This window comes from Phyllobates terribilis, unplaced genomic scaffold, assembly GCF_046119375.1.
Source record: "Phyllobates terribilis strain yellow unplaced genomic scaffold, ASM4611937v1 Scaffold_4__5_contigs__length_816908805, whole genome shotgun sequence".
Lineage (NCBI taxonomy): Eukaryota > Metazoa > Chordata > Amphibia > Anura > Dendrobatidae > Phyllobates > Phyllobates terribilis.
Window position 1 is genome coordinate 738992747 of NW_027362764.1, and position 22525 is coordinate 739015271.

Below are 22525 nucleotides of genomic sequence, written 5' to 3' on the forward strand. Positions count from 1 at the left end.
CTTTTCTTCATCTTGTCCAGAAACAGTGATGACTTTTCACCGCCACTACTTGTCTCTGCAGACTTCCATCTTCTCCGGTCTTGTGCAGCATATCCTCACATGATACCATTAAAAATAGCAGTGTCATTATAATGCTCCTGGCTAAAAATATCTGCCCTATATTGACACCTGGAATAAATAATTGCCCCTCACTATATTTCTGCACAAAATATGACCCACACCCTGTCCCTCTTATGGTACATGCTCTTCACACTGCCCTCTCCTTTCCATACTGGGCCCCCTCTTCACACTGTCCTCTCACACTGTGTCCCCCGTATGTGGCTCAGTCTCAATACTGTGACCCCTCATCAGACTCCCTCTCCTTGGCATACTGTCCCCTCCTGGCTGTGCTCTTACACTGACCGCCCATGCCACCCCCCCACATACTAATCAGTCTTTATTCTGCGCCCACTCACACTTTTCTTCCCCCATACTGTCTCCTCACACTAATCTACTCAATAGTCTCTTCACACATTTCCACCTCCCTCCTCATACTGTCTCCTCCCACATCTGCCTGCTAACCATACTGTTTCCTCACATATTTACCCCCTCGCTTTCAATACTGCCTCTTCACACATCCTCCCGACTTCCCATACTATGTCCACACCCATCCCATCACTCTCGCTCTCCATACTGTGTCCGCATACATTCTTCCCCTCGCTCCTCATACTGTGTCCGCATACATTCCCCCCTCGCTACTCATACTGTGTCTGCACCCATCCCCTCCCTCACTCCGTTTACTAGGTCTACACTCATCTCCTCCCTCGTTCACCATGCTATGTCTGCACCCATCCCCTCCCTCGCTCCCTTTTCTGTGTCTGCACCCATCCCCTCCCTTGCTCCCTTTACTGTGTCTGCACCCATCCCCTCCCTCACTCCCCTTAATGTGTCTGCATACATTCCCCCCCTTCTGCTGACTCCCAGTCCGGCGGTGGCAAAATGATTGCCAGCTGCACCTGGGGCAAAGGCCCCACCTGTCCCCTCTCTAGGTACGCCTCTGCCCAAGCATTCATAATCAGTTTAAGTGCTTGGTTGTCTGGTCTTTTCCACATAAGGCTGTGTGCCCACGATGCGTTTTTTAAGCGTTTCTGCAGCGGCAAAAATGCTGCAGAAACGCTTAAAAAACGCATGGTAGAAGGCCTGCCATGTCCCCCAACGATAATCCGCATGTGCTGTGTGACGCGCACCCTGGGCCGTGTGTGTAGGGGAATACCCGGAGCCGGGCCTCAGTGAGATACTGGGGGTTGTAGTCTTCGTGGCGGCGACCCGGTCCATGCCAAGGGCGGTCAAACCAGAGGGGATAGTCTATTCGTTCTGAATGTCCAACTACGCCACCCGTGGATTGCGGTCAGAGTGAACCGCCGCTGCAGTGCAGACCGCTGAGGCTGGTGTCGTGGGCGCAGCAGAGTGTAGTATAACTCCCCACGGGCGGAGTATAGCCTCAGGGCAGCAAGTGGGGATGTTGGGAGTGATGGTGCGCGGGAGTAATGACTCAGAGTCTCTGTAATGCAGTTCAGAATCTTTACTCACAGTTCTTTATCCAAGTTACTTCAGCTGGTCATAAAGTCCCACGTCGCGCTGTACTCACCAGGTGAGGGGCTCGGCCAACTCCCAGATAACTTTGGAGCGCTTCACAGGACCCCCTTTGTGTGTCCTTTCTCTGGCTTGTCATACAACACCAGTGACCACGCTTCTGTCCGGCTGCCTCGGGCCTTGGCGGGTAAACGTTGGCCTCCGTTTCCCTGGACCCTATATGGTGCCTTCCTAGCAAGTGTGGCAAGGGGCTGCGCCACATAAAATGTCACAGCCTCCGGTTTCTAGCTGAGGGTAGACCCCCGCCTCCACTAGTTTCGGGGACCGGTCTCCCCCTTTGGCCTGACCCCTCCACGCAAGTAGATTCGGGCGTGTGGTGGCTACCAGCCGGTCCACACCCCTGGGGTCCCTTCGTTCCTTGTTCCTGGAGCCTTCTCCGCTCCTCTTCCTTTCTCTTCCTCTCCAGGCTTGGGCATCAGTTACTAGGCCCACCTCTGGAGCAGAGCTCATGCAGAGCCTCTGCTCCCGGTCACTTCTCCTCAGACTCAACACTGATCTAAGACGGTGCCCACCTTTTATATCTTCCTCTAGGTGCACCCAGGAACTACTTCCTCCCTGCTCCTGCACTACAGGGTTCCCCCTTCCTCGGTGTTCCCTTCCCCCACTACAACCAGGGACAGGGACTGTCGTGCTCTGCTTGGAACATATCGGTCGCCATGCCCCCCGGAAATGTGGTGTAATGCATGCAGGTGTCGGGGTCCTGATCCACACTGCTCCTTACCTGAGAGTGAGATATCGCACATCTGGATGAGATGCAATACCTCTGTAGCAACCGAGCCCTCAGGGTGCTACACTGTGCACATGCTGCGGAAATTTCCGCTGCGGGCTATCATTGTGGAAAAAAACTCTACCAATTATTTTGCGGAAGCGCTGCGTTTTCGCTGCCATTGACTTGCATTGGACCACATGACATCCGCATCACTGCATCTGTAGATGCGGATTCCATGCGTTTCAATGTGCGGATGGTACCCGGGTCTGGAGGAGAGCAGACTCTCCTCCGGACCCGGGTACCATAGAACCTGTGAAAAAAGGATTAAAATAAACAATAAATATTATATTTACCTTCTGATGGCCCCCGGTCTCCTTGTCTTCACTTGCCGGCAGCTCGCGGTGGACTGAAGGACCTGCACTGACGTCATTTAGTCATGTGACGGCAGGTCCTTCAGTGTAGTGTACCGCGAGCTGCCGGCAAGCCAGGACGGAGCGAAGCAAGACTGCGGGGGCCATCAGAAGGTAAGTATAGATTTATTTTTTACCATTCTTTTACGGTCACACTATATAAATCCATGCCGGTTATGAACAAGTTGTCAAGCACTTTCCAAGTGATGCTAACATCGCTTGGAAAGCGCTTGACAACCCGCATGCGGAAATGCAAGTGAAGAACGCTTCACATCCGCATGTCCCTGGCAGGAAAACGCATGTACAATCCACATGTACAATCCGCATGTACAATCCGCATGCGTTTTTTCTGCCAGGGAGATGCAGCATCGTGGGCACATAGCCTATAACTGGGCCGGTCAAGGACAATGGCTTGGTTATCAGGATGAGAACTGAATATGTTGATCTTTTTAGCACAAAATGATCCTTGAGTTTATTCAAGTGAATATATAAATGTACTTTAATAGTTTGTAATCAGGCTATTCTGCAGACAAATGGCCAGAAAATCCCCTCAAAAGCCCAGTCTTCGGAATAGGGGGTAGATCCTCCTGTCATCCTCCAATGAAGGAGAACTCAATGGCTATATTTTTATTTCTTTCTCTTTCTTTCATGAAAATTGATAGGACTTACTTCCAGGTCCCCTCTGGATCCCCGTTCTTGTGGTCACTGTCAGTGAAAAGCTAAACTTGCATTTCTGGTTCTCTCCATTAACTTCCATGTTGCTTCCAAAAATACCTGAGCATGCTTGCTTGGCTAATTTTGGAACTCATTCAAGAAGCAGATGCAAGACCACCTGTCCTCCCCTTTTAGAGCAGGGATGTCAAACTCGAATACACAGAGGATAAAAATTAAAAGCTTGGACAAAGTCGTGGGCCAACCTTGATATTTATAAAAAAAAGTCTACAATTGAAGAAGTTTTTCCTTATCATCAAATATAACGATGAAGCTTTTCATATGGAAACAAACTTAAAGTGGTTGTCCCACAAACAAAGTACATTTAATTAAGAGATCTTAGCATATTGGAATAATATAATATGTTATGTAAAAGCAGTAAAGAGCATATGGCCCAATGGCCTAATTTAAATAAGTAATAACAAATGATAAAAAACCTTGAATAATATTGCTAAGAAAATACAATACCATCAAAAGTGCCCAAACACAGTAAGATACCCCTCAGTGAATTCCTCCACTGTACCCTACACATGCACGGTATGATGACCCTACTGTTCCCCTCACCCCTTGGCGAAGTATAGTGACCCCATCACAGTATGATTCCCTAAATGTAATCCCCACATAGTCCTCCATACAGTATAATGGACCCCACATAGTCCTCCATACAGTATAATGGCTCCACATAGTCCTCCATACAGTATAATGGACCCCACATAATCCTCCATACAGTATAATGGCCCCACATAGTCCTCCATACAGTATAATGGCCCCACATAGTCCTCCATACAGTGTAATGGGCCCACATAGTCCTCCATACAGAATAATGGAACCACATAATCCTCCATACGGTATAATGGGCCCCACGTAGTCCTCCATACAGTATAATGGACCCCACATAGTCCTCCATACTCCATACAGTATAATGGCCCCACATAGTCCTCCATACAGTATAATGGGCCCCACGTAGTCCTCCATACAGTATAATGGGCCCCACATAGTCCTCCATACAGAATAATCGCCCCACATAGTCCTCCATACAGTATATTGGGCCCCACATAGTCCTCCATAGAGTATATGGCCCCACATAGTCCTCCATACAGTATAATGGCTCCAAATAGTACTCCATACAGTATAATGGACCCACATAGTCCTCCATACAGAATAATGGGTCCCACATAGACCTCCATACAGTGTAATGGGCCCCTTATATTGCTCCATACAGAATAGCCCCACATAGTCCTCTATACAGAATAATGGCCCCACATAGTCCTCCATACAGAATAATGGCCCCACACAGTCCTCCATACAGTATAATAGAACCCAAATAGTCACCCATACAGTATAATGGCCCCACATACTCCTCCATACAGTATAATCGACTCTGCATTGCTTTCTATACAGTGTAATGGCTCCACATAGTCCTCCATATAGTGTAATGGGCCCCTTATATTGCTCCATACAGTATAATGGCTCCACATAATCATCCATACAGTATAATGGCTCTACATAGTCCTCCATACAGTATAATGGCCTCACATAGTCCTCCATACAGTATATTGGGCCCCACATAGTCTTCCATACAATATAATATCTCCACATAATCCTTCATACAGTATAATTGCCCCGCATACTCCTCCATACTGTATAATCGACTCTGAATTGCCTTCTATTCAGTATAATGGACCCCAAATAGTCCGCCATACAGTATAATGGCCCCACATAGTCCTCCATACAGTATAAAGGCCCCCACATAGTCCTCCATACAGTATATTGGGCCCCACATAGTCCTCCATACAGTATAATGGCCCCACATAGTCCTCCATACAGTATAATGGCCCCACATAGTCCTCCATACAGTATAATGGCCCCACATAGTACACCATACAGTATAATGGACCCACATAGTGTTCCATACAATATAATGGCCTCACATAGTCCTCCATACAGTATAATGGGCCCACATAGTGCTCTATACAATAAAATGGCCCCACATAGTCATCCATACAGTATAATGGCCTCCACATAGTCCTCCATACAGTATAATGGCCCCACATAGTCCTCCAAACAGTATAATGGCCCCACATAGTCCTCGATACAGTATAATGGGCCCCACATAGTCCTCCATGCAGTAGAATGGCCCCACATAGTGCTTCATACAATATAATGGCCCCACATAGTGTTCCATACAGTATAATGGCATTCACATTTGGAAATTCTGTAGTGATGAGATCCCGCCTAATTTACGGGGTCCATGTCCCAGAAGCACGAGGTGGGCATAATGTATGGGCACTACAACGTACTGGGCACTACAACATATGGACACTATACTGGCAGATTTGCAATTTTCACTCAGCAACATTCACTGCTGCTTGTTTCTAGCAAACACCCATGGAGTCAAAATCGTCACTACACCTGTAGATAAATTCCCATTGGGGTATAATTTCCAAAATGGGGTTACTAGAGAAGGGATTCTGCTCTTCTGGCACTTAAAGGCTCTGTATATGGAGTCTGCAAACTATTCTATGATAATTATCATTCATCATTATCAACAAATTATAATTTGTTCTCCAAGAGTCAAATAGCGCTCCTTCCCTCCCCAGTCTTGCCGTATGGCTAAGCAGTACTGTACAGCCACATATGGGGTATTGCCACATTCAGCAGAAATTGTGGGACAAATTTTAGTGCCATTTTTACCCATTTCCCCATATGAAAATGTAAAATTCGGGGCTAAAACTAAATTTTTGAAGTAACAATGTAATTATTATTTTTTCACTGCCCAATTGCATACATTTCTGTGACACACTCGTGGTGTCAATATGATCACTGCATCCCTAGATGAATTCTTTGAAAGATGTGTGCATAACAAACTGAGGTCCATGTTTTCCTTTTAGCCCTGATAAAAATGAAAAACTTGGGGCTAAAACGACATTTTAGTGGTAAAAATTTAATTATTTTTTCTTCACTGCCCAATGGTATAAAATTCTGAGGCCCATGTGGTGTCAATATGCTCACTGCACCCCTAGATGAATTAATTGGGGGTGTAGTTTGTAAAATGGGGTCACTAATGGGAGGGTTCTGCTGTTATGGCACATCAGGGGCTCTACCAATATTATATGGCACCCTCAAACCATTACAACAAAATCTGTACTCCAATAGCGCTTCTTCCTTTCTGAGCTTTGCACTGTGCCTCAAAAGTAGTTTTCGACCACATATGGGGTATTGCCATACTCAAGAGAAATTGCGTAACTACATCCCTTCATGAATTCCTTGAGAGATGTACTTTCTAAAATGTGGTCACTTGTGGAGTCTCTGCAGTTTTGACATGTCAGGGGCTCTTCAAATTTGACATGGCATCCGCTATCTATTTCAGCCAAAATTGAGCTACAGCATTCATTTGGCCCTTCTTCCCTTCCGAGCCCTGCCGTGTGCCCAAACTGTACACATTGGGTATCCCTGTACTCAGGAGAAATTGCACAACAAATCGTATGGTCCGCTTTCTCCTGTTACCCTTGTGAAAATGAAAAATTTGGGGCAAAACCAACATTTTTGTGGGAAAAATGTATTTTTTCATTTTAATGGCTCAACACTATAAAATTCTGTGCAGCACTTGGGGGTTCAAGTTGCTCATCACACCTCTAGATAAGTTCCTTGAGGGGTGAAGTTTCCAAAATGGGGTCACTTATGGGGGGTTTCCACTGTTTAGGCATATCAGGGGCTCTGAAAATGCGACATGGCGTCTGCTATCTATTCCAGCCAATTTTGCACTCCAACAGTCAAATGGCGCTCCTTCCCTTCCGAGCCCTGCCGTGCGTCCAAACAGTAGTTTTCCATCACGTATGGGGTATTGTCGTACTAAGGAGAAATTGCACAACAAATTGTGTGGTCCATTTTCTCATGTTACCCTTGTGAAAATGCAAAATTTGGGGCTAAATCATCATTTTTGTGGGAAAAAGTAAAATTAAAATTTTTTTCCTTCCACATTGCTTTAATTGCTGTGAAGCACCTGAAGGGTTAATAAACTTCTCGAATGTGGTTTTGAGCACCTTTAGAGGTGCAGTTCTTAGAATGGTGTTACTTTTGGGTATTTTCTGTCATATAGCCTCCTCAAAGTCACTTCATATGTGATGTGGTCCATAAAAAAATTAGTTTTGTAAATTTTGTTGGAAAATTGAGAAATTGATGATCAACTGTTAACCCTTCTAACTTCTTAATAAAAAAAAATTATGTTTCAGAAATGATGTTGATGCAAAGTAGACGTGTGGCAAATGTTATTTATTAACTATTTTGTGTGATATAACTATCTGGTTTAAGGGCATAAAAATCAATAGTTTTAAAATTGCTAAATTTTCTAAATTTTCGCCAAAATTCCGATATTTTCACAAGTAAATGCAAAAAATATTGGTTTATATTTACCACCAATATGAAGTACAATGTGTCGTGAAAAAATGTTCTCAGAATTACTGGGATATATTGAAGTGTTCCAGAGTTATTGTCACATAAAGTGACACTGGTCAGAATTGAAAAATTTGGACTGTTCAGGAAGGTGAAAACAGGCTCTGAGTGAAGGGGTTAAGCCACTAAAAAAAAAAAAAACACTGTTCAAGTCTGGTAGTAATACTAACCTGGAGAATCACCTTGCCAGGTCATTTTTATTGTATCAATGAATGCTGTAAAACTAAAACTCAAAGAACAATGGTGGAAATTGTGCATTTTTACCATTTTGTCTCACTTGGAATTTTTTTTAAGAGAAAACAAATGGTGTAATTAAAAGCTACTAGTCGTATTACAAAGAACAAGTTGCCATAAGGTTATGTAAATGGAAAAATAAAAAAGTTATGGCTCATGGAAAAATGGGAGTAAAAATAGAAGAGAGCAAAAATGAAAAGAAGCGGGAAGGGGATAAAGAGTAACCTTTGTTTTAATTTTTCTTACATAAATCAATAGAACACGTGAAAATAGGAAACTTTGTAACATATTTTAGCAAAGAAATCTGCTTCTTCTCCTCCTGGACTGATCTGTCCCCCTTATTTCATGGGTAAAATGTTTAAAATATGTATTAAGTGAAGATTTTTCTATTCCTGAGATAGGAGATGACAGTTGGTGCTCATAAAGTTCTATGTATAGAGATGAGAGGAGGAGCTAGAAGCAGACACAGACATTCTGCTGCAAGTTCCGTTGAACTTTATGAGCACCAACTGTCATCTTCTATCTCGGGAATAATAAAGTCTATCTTCACTGGAGTCAGATTTAACACGTGAAATGAAAAATTTTGAGAATGAATGAAGAGTCCAGGAGGCGATTTCACTGATAAGATATATTACAGAGGTTCATATGTTCATGTGAATTATTGATTTATGAAATAATAAATAAATCAAGGTTACCCTTTTAAATGAACGTAATCATGCTGCAATACCAAATTCAACCTGAGGCCACATGTGGCGTTGTTTTTAGAAGGAACTTGATTTTCTGTTTCTAAAGAATCCAAGGTATTTTCTAATGTGCTCGCAATGGTTAAGAAATATATCTCATGCCCGATTTTGGTAATACATAGTGTTTAAGTACACTCGGTTGAATAATGAATATAATTAGGTACAGGTTCTGCCTTTGTAAGTCCACATATAAATTTATGTTATAACGAACTGTGCAGGAGAAGTCTACAGACAAGCAGCAAATGGAGTTCATTAGGCACAGTCTGTACAGTCTGTGATATACGTCGAAAGACCTGAAAAAGCAATAATGTGTTCACAGGTGTTCGATGTACCGATCCTTGGCGCTACGATGTATCAATAAAAGGTGAGATTCATTATAACAGACCATTTCCTATGTGACAATAGACTATTACATGGACCATTTGCTGCAGGCCACTGAGCTCTTTTACATTTTCATTTTAAAAATGGCTATTTTGGTTCATGTATCTTCTCGCTCCTCTCCAGGCAGTCTATCTACTCTGTGTGACTCCACCAGCAGCGGAGAGGATGACAGCAGAACAATTTCACAAGCGCCGAAAATGTTTTTGTTGCTATATATTTCCAGAGATCTGAAAAGAATGAAAAAGATATAATATTAAAGACTATATCTGTTTAGATTTTCATGCCGGTATTTTCAGGGGATGTCAATGATTAAACACAGATTTCTAATCTACATGTGTGCAACATTTAGGTGACTTTTCAGGAAAAGCTGTCATGTATGTGTATGAGAAATACTGAGCAGTGTAGCTGAGATTCCAGCACTGGAGTGAGATAAAGCACTCATAATATCAAGGACTAAATAAATTTAGATTTTCATGTAGAAATTAAAGGAGATGTCAATGCTTGAACACAGATTTCTAATCTTCACGCGTGCAACAGAGTTTTATAACCTATATACGTGAAGCATTTAGGTAACTTTTCAGCAAAAGCTGTCATATACTGTATGTGTATAAGAAATATAGATATTTATGACTATTATATGACTTGAATCCTGTATTTTCACACATTTTTTCACCCTATCTGCAGGATTTATATCTTATTTTCAATTGTCTCTGAGCTAGTGGGTGGAAACTAGCTGTTATAATGCATACCATACACAGGACACACAGACATTATAGATTCCTTCGGTCATGTGTGACGCCTCTACTCAGAAAGCCTGTGTTTTACCCTGGGTATTGGGGGACTCGGTGTCGGGCCCTGTTGGAGAGATGGGATGCAGCCGTGGACGGGGCCCGACCCGTGCTCAGGGCCGTCACATTAGAAAGAGATGGTGTGGGCTTGTCCGGGTTGAGTGGCTGATTAACGACTACGCCACCTGTGGTGTCTGGTGAAGGGTCACCAGCGCCGCTAGCAGTCCGCTGAGGCCCGATGTCATGACGGCTAAAGTTATTACTGCTCCCCGCAGGCGGAGCAAGGCCTCAGGGCAGGCAAGACAGGATGAAGGGGGGGTAGTAGTGTGAGGAGTACGGGCACCGCGTCGCATGGCATGGCGCATAATGAACAGTCCGGAGGCCATAGGGGTGAACTTCCAAGGCTTTACTCACTTAGAGATGACAGCGGGAAGGCGACTCCCTGCTCCCCGTGGAGTCCTGCGACCACCAGGGAAGGGGGTCAGACTACCTCCGAGAAAGTCCAGTGTTCGGTAGCGACCCTACACCAGAGTGTTCCTGCACTACAGACTTGTCCCGTTCCCGTCTGTGCGTGTGTGAATAGGCCGGGGCTCCCTCTGAGCTCCTCTCAGGTGAATGGCTCAGGTGGCAATTCCTCTCCATCCGACGCCCGGTGGGATCCTCAGGGCCTAACCGGGCTTTCCCGTCCTGGACGTAGAGTACAAGGTCGGGTGTCGGGGGCCGGTACCCCTCTTGCAGCCGGAATCCCTCTGAATAGATCAGGTAGGCGAGAACAGGTGGCGTGATCCGCTCCGTCTGCATCCTCCCCGGGACCCATTTGCTAGGGAGCCACACTCTACAGCTCCCGGGCCCTCTTGATCCTGGTCCTCGGCCGGGTTGAGACATTCCTTGTCTGCAACCTACCACTCGTCCCATTATCAGGGTACGAGGGCTGTGTCCCATTCTGGTGCAGGCCCACACAGGATCTGCGCTCCCGGAGGGAAGTCACATTACACAGTAGTTTGACAGCACAGTGACAGCTGACAGACTAGCAAAGGCTAGACTAAAGGCGGACCAAAGAGACAGAAAACGACCAAAAGACCAGAGAAGAACCAAGATCAAAGATGGCATTCTATTAAGTACTAGATTTGAAGTGTAACCAACTAGTTGTTCCTCCACCCACACCCACTAACTGGTTCCTACTACTTTGTGTTCCCCAGTCTCCCTGTAACCAGGGGAGCAGCACCTAGTGCATACTAGCTCCCTCTGGTGGAAATGTGGTGTTGGATGCAAAAGGCTAGGTCACTACCATCACACTGGCCTTACCTCAGAGGAGGAACACCACACTCCATTAAAGAAGTGCAGCATTCCTGTGGCGGTCGAACCCTCAGGGGCGCCACACATGTCTCTATCTAACACATGTTTAGAGGCTGCAGTACGGATCATAATGCAGTACAGAGCAGTGTAGCTGAGAATCCAGCAATGGGGTGAGATAAAACACTTACAATATAAAAAGCCAAATATGTTTAGATTTTTATGCAGACATTAAAAGGGATTTCTCTGCTTGAACACAGTTTTCCAATATCCATATGTGCGACATATAGGTGACTTTTCAGCAAAAGCTGTTGTGTGTGTACGAGGAACAATAAACCAAAGTGTGAGCAAGAGATGACAAATTCTAAAGTATAGAATTCTCAGTATAGCTCTGGTCCCCTGATGAAGTCTGTATAGGCGAAACTGGCCTTGGGAGCTATAAGTGTGTGTCTTTTAGTTTCAAAGTGTCTTCTCTTAGGATGGAAATGGAATAGATAAATCTGTAAAACGTTACGCAGATGTATGGACTGCATCATCTAGTTAGGGTAATAATCCCATACAAAGAGATGTTGATTACTTGTAATTGATTATAAAGGTGTACCAATGCTGGGAAACCCTCCTGTATTGGGATGCAATACGGGTTCACTTTAGTAGTTTTAAACATAGACCACTTTTAAACGAAAAATGAATAAAAGTTAGTTTTTAATGCATCCCTTATATTGGGTTTATTTACCCTCTTGGTAATATGACCATATAAGAAAAAGATGTACCAAGAACTAATTAAAGAGCATAAAAAACAAAATTTATTGAGTATACATTAAAAACAGTACAAAAAACTGGTGGCAGAGGGTGAATGGTGGCTAAAAGCCAAAGTTGGGGCACCATGGGTTGGCAGTGTACAGGTAATCGGATTTGTATTATGCGACTGATATGAAACAATAATCAGCTCTAAATTATAGGTTGGTGCTGGTCAAGGTAATTAGCTGGAGTATTTAGATAGTAGGCTAACATTGGTCAAGGTCATAAATTGGAGTGTTAAAACTCCTATATAGAAATCAATATAAACCTAATAGGTCAAAGACACAGTGGAATACAGATTGTAAATTCATAATGACAAACGTCGAAGTAAAAAAGTGCTAAGTGCAAAAAGGGTATAAGTCAGAGTATAAAGTTACCCACATGACTCTAATGACCAAAATGGAAGGCGTGACTGCCCCAGAAGAAGGCACGCCCATCGAAACGCGCATAGGGGAAGTGGCACCATTGTTTGGCTCAGGTACAGTGTATGATTTGGATGCTTTCTATATATGCATTTTGGTCATTTGATTTAGATTTTTATGCAGAGATTAAAGGGGATTTCAGCGTTTGAAGACAGTTTTCTAATCTCCCTTTGTGCGAAATTTAGGTGAGTTTTCAGCAAAAACAGGCGTGTGTGTACGAGGAATACAATTATTTCTGACCATTATATGACATCTATTCTGCGTTTTCACCAGTTTTCTCCTATGCAAATTGTGTCTCCAATTTTCAGTTGTCTTTGACCTTGTGGGTGGAGACTAGCTGCTATTTTAAAAATCTCTAAGCGTAGTAGTATTTCACCAGCGGTATCCCGTTTTTCACCAACGTCTCCCATACACTACACTCACAGACATGAGGGATTCCTGCTCTACGGTCTCTATGTAGCACATGTTTGGAAGCAGCAGTATGGATCATACAGCAATACTCAGCAGTGTAGTCGAGAATTCAGCACTGGGGTGAGATAAAACACTTACAAGAAAGCTGTATGGCTTGTGTGTCTCTCTGCCTTTCTCTTTCTCTCCTACTTTCTATAGACTTCCTTCGCTCCTCCTTCTCTTTCTCTCTCACTTCTTCCTGTTTGACTGACAGCTCCTTTGCCTGAAATCACTCAGCATAGAGAGCAGGAGGAGGTGGTGCTGGGTGGGGAATAGAACTGGTGTGACAGAGGTTTCAGATCTACCAATAGCTCTTCAGCGTCATTTGCATATCAATTCAAATGCTGATTTCTCAGTAACATAGGAATGGACTGGCCATGTAAAGGTATTGCTGGACTTATCTTTGAAAGAGCTACATGCGCATATAAATAGTTGAAATCATGTTTACATATTAATTTTAATCTCTTAAATTCCCCCTAGTGGTGGCTGCAAGCAGACAGAACTACATTATATAAGTCAGTGCCAATGCAGAGGATTTTATTTGCAAGTTGTCAAAGGCAAATAATTCCTAATTAAAACTTCCCAGATAAAATATAATTTTTAATAATTACTATTAATAAATATATATTGTAAGATGACTGCCGGACAGGTCCTTGAGGGGAGATATGTGTCACCGAGGTTAGTAGTTTTGGTGATGTAAATCCGTGAAGCATGCTCCAGCACACATAGTGCTGAGAGGGTTAAAAGGGCATATTAGGGCAGGTTTTTACGAGCATTCATAAGAGAGGGAAGGGATTGGCTACTCACATATGTGCCTACCTCAACCGCAGCCGAGTGAGTACCAAACCCTACAATATATAATATGGAAAAATGCAGAGGATTTGGATCTGTGTCTGGTGAGCAGATCTCCACCCACCATAAAGAAATAGTTTTGTTTGCCTGTATCTTTTATTAAACCAATCATTACAATTGTAGGTTTTTACCTGCCTTGTCTTACGTGTCCAGGTCTCGGCCCTGTAATCAATGCCTCTCCCATCATATATCATAAGATGATGACTGAGGAGGTCATTGCATTATGCTCAGCTTTGGTTATAAGAGGGTCGGTAAACACTTGAAATCTGTTCTGTATGGTTTTTTTTTTGAGAAGTGGAGCCATTTCAGCTTCAAAGAGACAGAAGATATTGTGTGCAATCTGACATTACAAGACCCTTGATCTGAAGGATGTTGGTGCCATCTAGGGCTCTCAGCCCCGTAATATAATGATTACACATTAAATAAATCAGTGAAAAGCTAGAAGCTAGCCGGGATAAAGAAGAGGTTGCACATATAACACCGCATCATAATTCTAGATCTAATGTATTTTCAATTAGTTAAAGGGAAATATCAGCAATAACAAGTGTTGTGTAGTAATTAATCATTAGGGGATTATTTCCGGCTTCCTAATTAATTAATTTCACTTTCATTATTTCCCAATCAGTGCCCTGAATACATTAGCGATAAACGGCACAGGGAGTGGGTGACTCCATATTAGTGCCACTTGCTATATGTCATAGACAGAAGGTTTTGATGAACTTAACGGAGCATTTTACGTTTTTGAGTTCTCGTTGTTTTGCTCCCCTTCTTCCCAGAGCCATAGCCTTTTTATTTTTCGGTCAATATGGCCATGTGAGGGCTTATTTTTTGCGGGACGAGTTGTACTTTTAAACGCCATTACTAGTCTTACGTGTACTGGAAAACGGGAAAAAAAATTCCAAGTGCGGTGAAATTGCAAAAAAAATGCAATTCCACAGTAGTTTTTTTTTTTTTTTTCTTTCCACGTTTACTGAATGCTAAAACTGACTGGCCATTATTATTCTCCAGGTCATTACGAGTTTGTAGACACCAAACATGTATAAGTTCTTTTTTATTTAAGTGGTAAAAAAAAAATTCCAAAATTTGCTAAAAAAAAAATGGTACCATTTTCCAAGACCCGTAGCGTCTCCATTTTTCAGGATCTGGGGCCGTGTGAGGACCTATTTTTTGTGCGCCAAGATGACGTTTTTATTGATACTATTTTGGGATAAATCCGATGTTTTGATCGCCCGTTATTGCATTTTATTACAATATTGCCCAGACCAAAAAAACATAATTCTGGCGTTTGGAATTTTTTTCTTGTTACGCCGTTTACCGATCGGATTATTTATTTTTTAATATTGATAGATCGGGCGATTCTGAATGCGGCGATACCAAATATGTGTATGTGGGGTTTATTTTGTACTATTTTATTTTGAATGGGGCAAAAGGGGGGTGATTTCATATTTTTTTAATTTTATTTTATATTTTTTAAAACATTTTTTTTCACTTTTTACAAGCTTCTATAGTCTCCATATGAGACTAGAAGAAGCAACTGTCCGATCGCCTCTGCTACATAGAGGCGATGAGCAAATCACCTCTATGTAGCAGAAATGCTCCTGTGCTATGAGCGCCGACCACTAGGTGGCGCTCATAGCAATCTTTACATGACAACCACTGGGGTCTGCAGACCCAGGGTTGTCATGCCCACCCATCAGTGACCCGCGATCACGTGATGGGGTCACCGATCGGCGGGGTAAGTGACGCGCTTCTGGTGCGGCGCTGTTAAATGCCGCTATCAACGATTGACAGCGGCATTTAACTAGTTAACAGCCGCAGGTGGATCGCGTTTCCACCCGCGGCTGTTGCGGGCACATGTCAGCTGTAATAACCAGCTGACATGTGCCCGATTCAGTGCGGGCTCACCGCTGGAGCCTCCGCTAAACCGGCCTTTCCGACGTCGTGCGTACTATTACTGACCACATCGGAAAGGTGTTAAAGGGGTTGTCTGGTCTTAAACTACAAGTCTGCAGTCACTGTACGTCACGGCAGATTTGTGAATCCACACAGCTTGCGTTGTCGGCACCGGTAGAGCAGGGGTCAAGATGGCAAGTATGTGATTTGCATACATGTGGTCACATTCTGACTGGACTGTATCCGCCCTCACTCAATGCAAGTGTATTGAGTGAGGCCGGATACAGTCTAGTTGGAATGTGGCCCAGAATATGCATATTGTAACGCCGGCCTCCCTGCATGGTTCCTCTCCCTCTTCTCAGCAGAGATGCCAACGAAAGCAGACTATGAAAGCCAAAAGGTGCAAAATGTTTGATTAAACCCAATTGAATAAATAATTTTTCGCCCAAATATACATGTTATTAAAGGGAGCCTGTCAAAAGGAATTTCTACCTGGAGCTGTAGGTATGACTGTATAGGCGCACATTGAGTAAATCGATACTGAGAAATTAGAAGTTGAAGTTATATCCAAACTAACAGAAAGTGCTAGAGGATAGGACAAAGCACTTCCAGCTCTCCAGCCCTCACGTATTATTCCCCGCCCCGCGCCTGCCTCATTCGTTTGATTGACAGGTCAGTAGGACGCTTGCCTTGGATCTCAGCAAGACGGCACTTAACAGAGCATGGACTGACATGTCAATCAAATGCAGGAGGCAGGCTATGGGTAGGGAACAAGTAGTGAGGGTCAAAGAACTGGAAGTGCTTTGTCACACCCCAAAGCACTTGAGGTTCATATGCATATAACTTCAATGCAAGGTTTCTAAGCAATGGCAAGGCGGATTTTTTCACCAAAGCTATCGATTTACTCAGCATGAGAGTACCTATACAGCCATACTTTTACCATTTAGGTTGCATTTAAGAAAAAAAAATCACCAAAGGTCTCCTTATCATTTAAGCTTGCTAGTGACTGTACCAATGAGAGTGTTAGTAACTGGGCTCACAGAGCAGTATTGTGCATCTTGAATATTGCATCGATCAATGCTCACCATAATGCTCCTGTCATGACTACCAGCTAAAAAAAGCTCTACATGTCCTCCTATAAGTATCAGCCACATTGACATTGCCCCAAACAATGCTGTCAGTGTCCTCATGAGTGCCAATATAAGCAAAGCAGACACCATCTACAGACAGCTGTTTTGGGCTAGTTAGCATATAGGATAGCTACCTCCAGTAGGTGGCACTAGAGAGACTGTTTTTTTTTTTACCTTGAGAAAAGAGGTAATCAGCACATTTGTAAATAAAAAAATGAAATAAAAAAATAGAAAGTGGTCAACACTTCCAAGAAAAAAGCATGAGAAAATGCTTTTTCTTTTATCTCCATATTCATCTTGAAATACACTGCTCAAAAAGATAAACTTAAACAACAGAATATAACTCCAAGTAAATCAAACTGCTGTGAAATCAAACTGTCCACTTAGGAAGCAACACTGATTGACAATCAATTTCACATGCTGTTGTGCAAATGGTATAGACAATAGATGGAAATTATTGGCAATTATCAAGACACCCTCAATAAAGGAGTGGTTCTGCAGGTGGGGACCACAGACCACATCTCAGTACCAATGCTTTCTGGCTGATGTTTTGGTCACTTTTGAATGTTGGTTGTGCTTTCACACTCGTGGCAGCACGAGACGGACTCTACAACCCACAGAAGTTGCTCAGGTAGTGCAGCTCATCCAGGATGGGACATCAATGCGAGCTGTGGCAAGAAGGTTTGCTGTGTCTGTCAGCGAAGTGTCCAGAGGCTGGAGGCACTACCAGGAGACAGGCCAGTACATCAGGAGACATGGAGGGGGCTGTAGGAGGGCAACAACCCAGCAGCAGGACCGCTACCTCCGCCTTTTGTGCAAGGAGGAACAGGAGGAGCACTGCCAGAGCTCTGCAAAATGACCTCCAGCAGACCACAAATGTGCATGTGTCTGCACAAACGGTTAGAAACCGACTCCATGAGGGTGGTATAAGGGCCCAACGTCCACAGATAGGGGTTGTGCTCACAGCCCAACACCGTGCAAGACGCTTGGCATTTGCCACAGAACACCAGGATTGGCAAAGTCACCACTGGCGCCCTGTGCTCTTCACAGATGAAAGCAGGATCACACTGAGCACATGTGACAGACGTGACAGAGTCTGGAGACGCCGTGGAGAGAGATCTGCTGCCTGCAACATCCTTCAGCATGACCGGTTTGGCAGTGGGTCAGTAATGGTGTGGGGTGACATTTCTTTGGAGGGCCGCACAGCCCTCCATGTGCTCGCCAGAGGTAGCCTGACTGCCACTAGGTACTGAGATGAGATCCTCAGACCCCTTGTGAGACCATATGCTGGTGCGGTTGGCCTTGGGTTCCTCCTAATGCAGGACAATGCCAGACCTCCTATGGCTGGAGTGTGTCAGCAGTTCCTGCAAGATGAAGGCATTGAAGCTATGGACTGGCCTGCCCGTTCCCCAGACCTAAATCCGATTGAGCACATCTGGGACATCATGTCTCGCTCCATCCACCAACGTCACGTTGCACCACAGACTGTCCAGGAGTTGGCGGATGCTTTAGTCCAAGTCTGGGAGGAGATCCCACAGGAGACCATCCGCAACCTCATCAGGAGCATGCCCAGGCCTTGTAGGGAGGTCATACAGGCACATGGAGGCCACACACAATACTCAGCCTCATCAGGAGCATGCCCAGGCGTTGTAGGGAGGTCATACAGGCACGTGGAGGCCACACACAATACTGAGCCTCATCAGGAGCATGCCCAGGCGTTGTAGGGAGATCATACAGGCACGTGGAGGCCACACACAATACTGAGCCTCATTTTGACTTGTTTTAAGGACATTACATCAAAGTTGGATCAGCCTGCAGTGTGTTTTTCCACTTTAATTTTGGGGGTGACTCCAAATCCAGGCCTCCATTGGTTAATAAATTTGATTTCCATTGATGATTTTTGTGTGATTTTGTTGTCAGCACATTCAACTTTATACAGAACCAAGTATTCAATGAGGATATTTCATTCATTCAGATCTAGGACGTGTTATTTGATTGTTCCCTTTATTTTTTTGAGCAGTGTTTCTAGAATATATATTATATACAGTATATAATATAAATATTATAATAAATATATATTTGTCTATGGCATCAGCAGTATAAGAAAACTATTACTTCCTTGAGTAAAACCTTTTTAGATAGCTCCATCAGTACAGAACAGAAAAAAAATGTCTAGTACCCAGAGGTGCCCAACTGACAGCAAATATTAATACATTTTTATCTGGATGGGTTTCCTCGCCTTGGTTCCCCCTTTGATATGTCCTATATGAAATTATGGGCATCATAGAGAGGTCTCGTCTGTATAGGGCCACCCCTCTATTAGCGAGAGCGACTAACAGAGAGCAGCTAGGATTAAATCACAACACTTTCTATAACTGCCAGCAGGAGGCGCTGTTTGCAGTCTTTTTCCCTATGACCAAATTTATAGGACTACAAGATAACAAAGTAGTGAAATCCCAGCCATGTCTTGTGTATGTACAGTAATGCCGTCTCCATTGGACATAGGATACGCTGCATTCCATAATATTAAAAAATCTGTTTATTTTTGTCCATTATCCTTGCAGTTTATATTCCTTGTACTTTTGCTATTTTTCACTTTTTTTTTTTACAGTGTACAATGTATGATGAAATACTGGAAACAATCAACAAGCTGCTGTTGATGTATTTGTTATATCTGTTACAAAGGCGATCGTACCGCCGGTGCAGTTGGTGCAGTTGCACTGGGGACCAGAGGTGGAGGGGGACCTTGCAAGGGCCGGCATACAATGAGTGCAATCTAAGCCTGAGGCTCCGGGGGGGCACTGGGGATGCGTCAAGTGCAATCTAAGCCTGAGGCTCCGGGGGGCACTGGGGATGCGTCAAGTGCAATCTAAGCCTGAGGCTCCGGGGGGCACTGGGGACGCGTCAAGTGCAATCTAAGCCTGAGGCTCCGGGGGGCCCTGGGGTGCGTCAAGTGCAATCTAAGCCTGAGGCTCCGGGGGGACCTGGGGGCGCGTCAAGTGCAATCTAAGCCTGAGGCTCTGGGGGGCCCTGTGCCAGATTGCCTTCATCATAAGCGGCGTGCTGGACAAGCATCGCTCCGCTGCCTACAGTAGAACATGGCAATGGAGCTGTAGGAAACCATCCTCAGTTTCCTGCCTGATGATTTGTCTATGACCCAGGCGCGCGGTGTGATGACGTCAACATGCCAATTGCCTCATTTGGAAAGTAGCAAGCAAGAACATGAAAATAGCAATGTCACGAAGAGACGTCCAGAGAGGTGAGTGATTTTTTAACATACTGTGGAGAGCCCGATGAGGGTGGTGGGGTGGGGGGTGTTGGGACAGATGGGAGTAAGGGGAATAAGACACTTTGTAATGATTTAGGGAGTGGGAAAGGAAGCTATCAGGGTCTTACAATGAATACGAGGGGGGAGTGGAGGGTGTTATATAGGGTTTTATAATAATTTGGGGGTGGGGAAGTATGCTAAGTCCCTGATAGCGTCCTGCTCCACCCTAATTCTATATAATGCTATCAAGGACTTATAATGAATTGGGGCATGGGTGAGGAGGGGGTAAAGGGGATAGGACACTATCAAGGACTTAGAATGAATAGAGGAAGAAGCTGGAAGATGTTATACAAGGATTTATAATGAATTGGTGTTAGGGGGGAGAAGACACTTTCAGGTACTTATAATGCATTGGAGGTGGAGGAGGACATATGCTCCCACTCCCCCAATTCATTATAAGTACCTGGTAGCATCCTCCCTCACACTCTCAATTCATTATAATGCTTTAGTAGTGTCTTCTCCCACCCCCAAATTCATTATGATGCTACCAGGGACTTATAATGAATTGGGGGGGAGATAGTATACAGGGAATTATAATGAATTGGGGGGTGAGGGAGGGGTGGGTAAAGAGGATAGGATGCTTTGTAATGAATTGGGGGTTGGGAGAGAATGCTATTATGGACTTTTCCTTTGATCCAAACCATCCATTGTAGATCTGGCAGTATGTTTAGGATCGTTGTCCTGCTGGAAGGTGAACCTACACCTTAGTCTGATGTTTTTTTTGCAGCCTCGAACAGGTTTTCCTCCAGGATTGCCCTGTATTTAGGTAGTTCCATCTCCCCATCACCTCTGATCAGATTCGCTATCCCTGCTGAAGAAAAGAATCCCTACTGCATGATGATGTGCAGTGTTAGTTTTCCGCAGCACATAACGTTTTGCAATTAGCCCAAAAAGTTCTACTTTGATCTCATTGGACGAGAGCACCTTCTTCCACATGCTCGCTGTGTCCCCTTCATGGCTTTTTGGAAACTGTAAACACGGACTTCTTATGGCTTGTTTTCAAAAATGGCTTTTTTCTTGCCACTCTTCCATAACAACCAGATTTTTGGTCTATATGACCAGGGCCGGCTCCAGGTTTTTCTGGGCCCCGGGCGAAAGAGTCTCAGTGGGCCCTTTTAACACATACACGATTCATGATGCACAGATACGGCGGAGAAATAAATAAATATATATATTTATTTATTTATTACACATGGCCCAGCCTGCGCCCTCATCCTTCACATACGCAGACATATGCGTGCGCACACACGGTACGCAGACATGCGCGTGCACACATGGTACGCAGACATATGCGCGCGCACACACGGTACGCAGACATATGCGCGCGCACACACGGTACGCAGACATATGCGCGCGCACACGGTACGCAGACATATGCGCGCGCACACACGGTACGCAGACATAGGCGCGCGCACACACGGTACGCAGACATAGGCGCGCGCACACACGGTACGCAGACATAGGCGCGCGCACACACGGTACGCAGACATAGGCGCGCGCACACACGGTACGCAGACATATGCGTGCGCACACACGGTACGCAGACATGCGCGCACACACACGGTACGCAGACATAGGCGCGCGCACACACGGTACGCAGACTGTCCCCGGTCCAGTGTCCTGTCCAGCAGCTCCTCGGGTATGGGGCAGTGCAGGGCCCCCGGCGTGTCACAGACTTCATGGCCCTGGAACATCAGAGGGGCCCACTTGCGGTCGGGTCCGGGCCCCTCCCGCCCATCTGTGCAGGACCTCCGCTCCGACGGTGTTTGATTGCCGGCACTCCCCCAGACATGGCCGCGCGCTGTGCTGCTGTGTCTGCTAGTAATGACGCGGCAGGAGCGACACACAAGCACAATTAAAGGTGCAGTGCCGTCGACCCTGCCGTGTCATTACTAGCAGACACAGCCGGACAGCGCGCGGCCATGTCTGGGGGAAGTGCCGGCAATCAAGCAGCGCCTGCGTCCCTGAACAGGTGCCGAGGAAGCGGCCAGGGCCCCGACAGTGAGTGGGCGGGTGGGTGTGTGGGCCCGGCCCCGACAGTGTGTGGGCGGGTGGGTGTGTGAGCCCAGCCCCGACAGTGTGTGGGCCCGGCCCCGACAGTGAGTGGGCGGGTGGGTGTGTGGGCCCGGCCCCGACAGTGAGTGGGCGGGTGGGTGTGTGGGCCCGGCCCCGACAGTGTGTGGGCCCGGCCCCGACAGTGAGTGGGCGGGTGGGTGTGTGGGCCCGGGCCCCGACAGTGAGTGGGCGGCTGGGCCCCTCTGATTTTCCAGGGCCCCGGCACTTGCCCGGGTACGCCGGG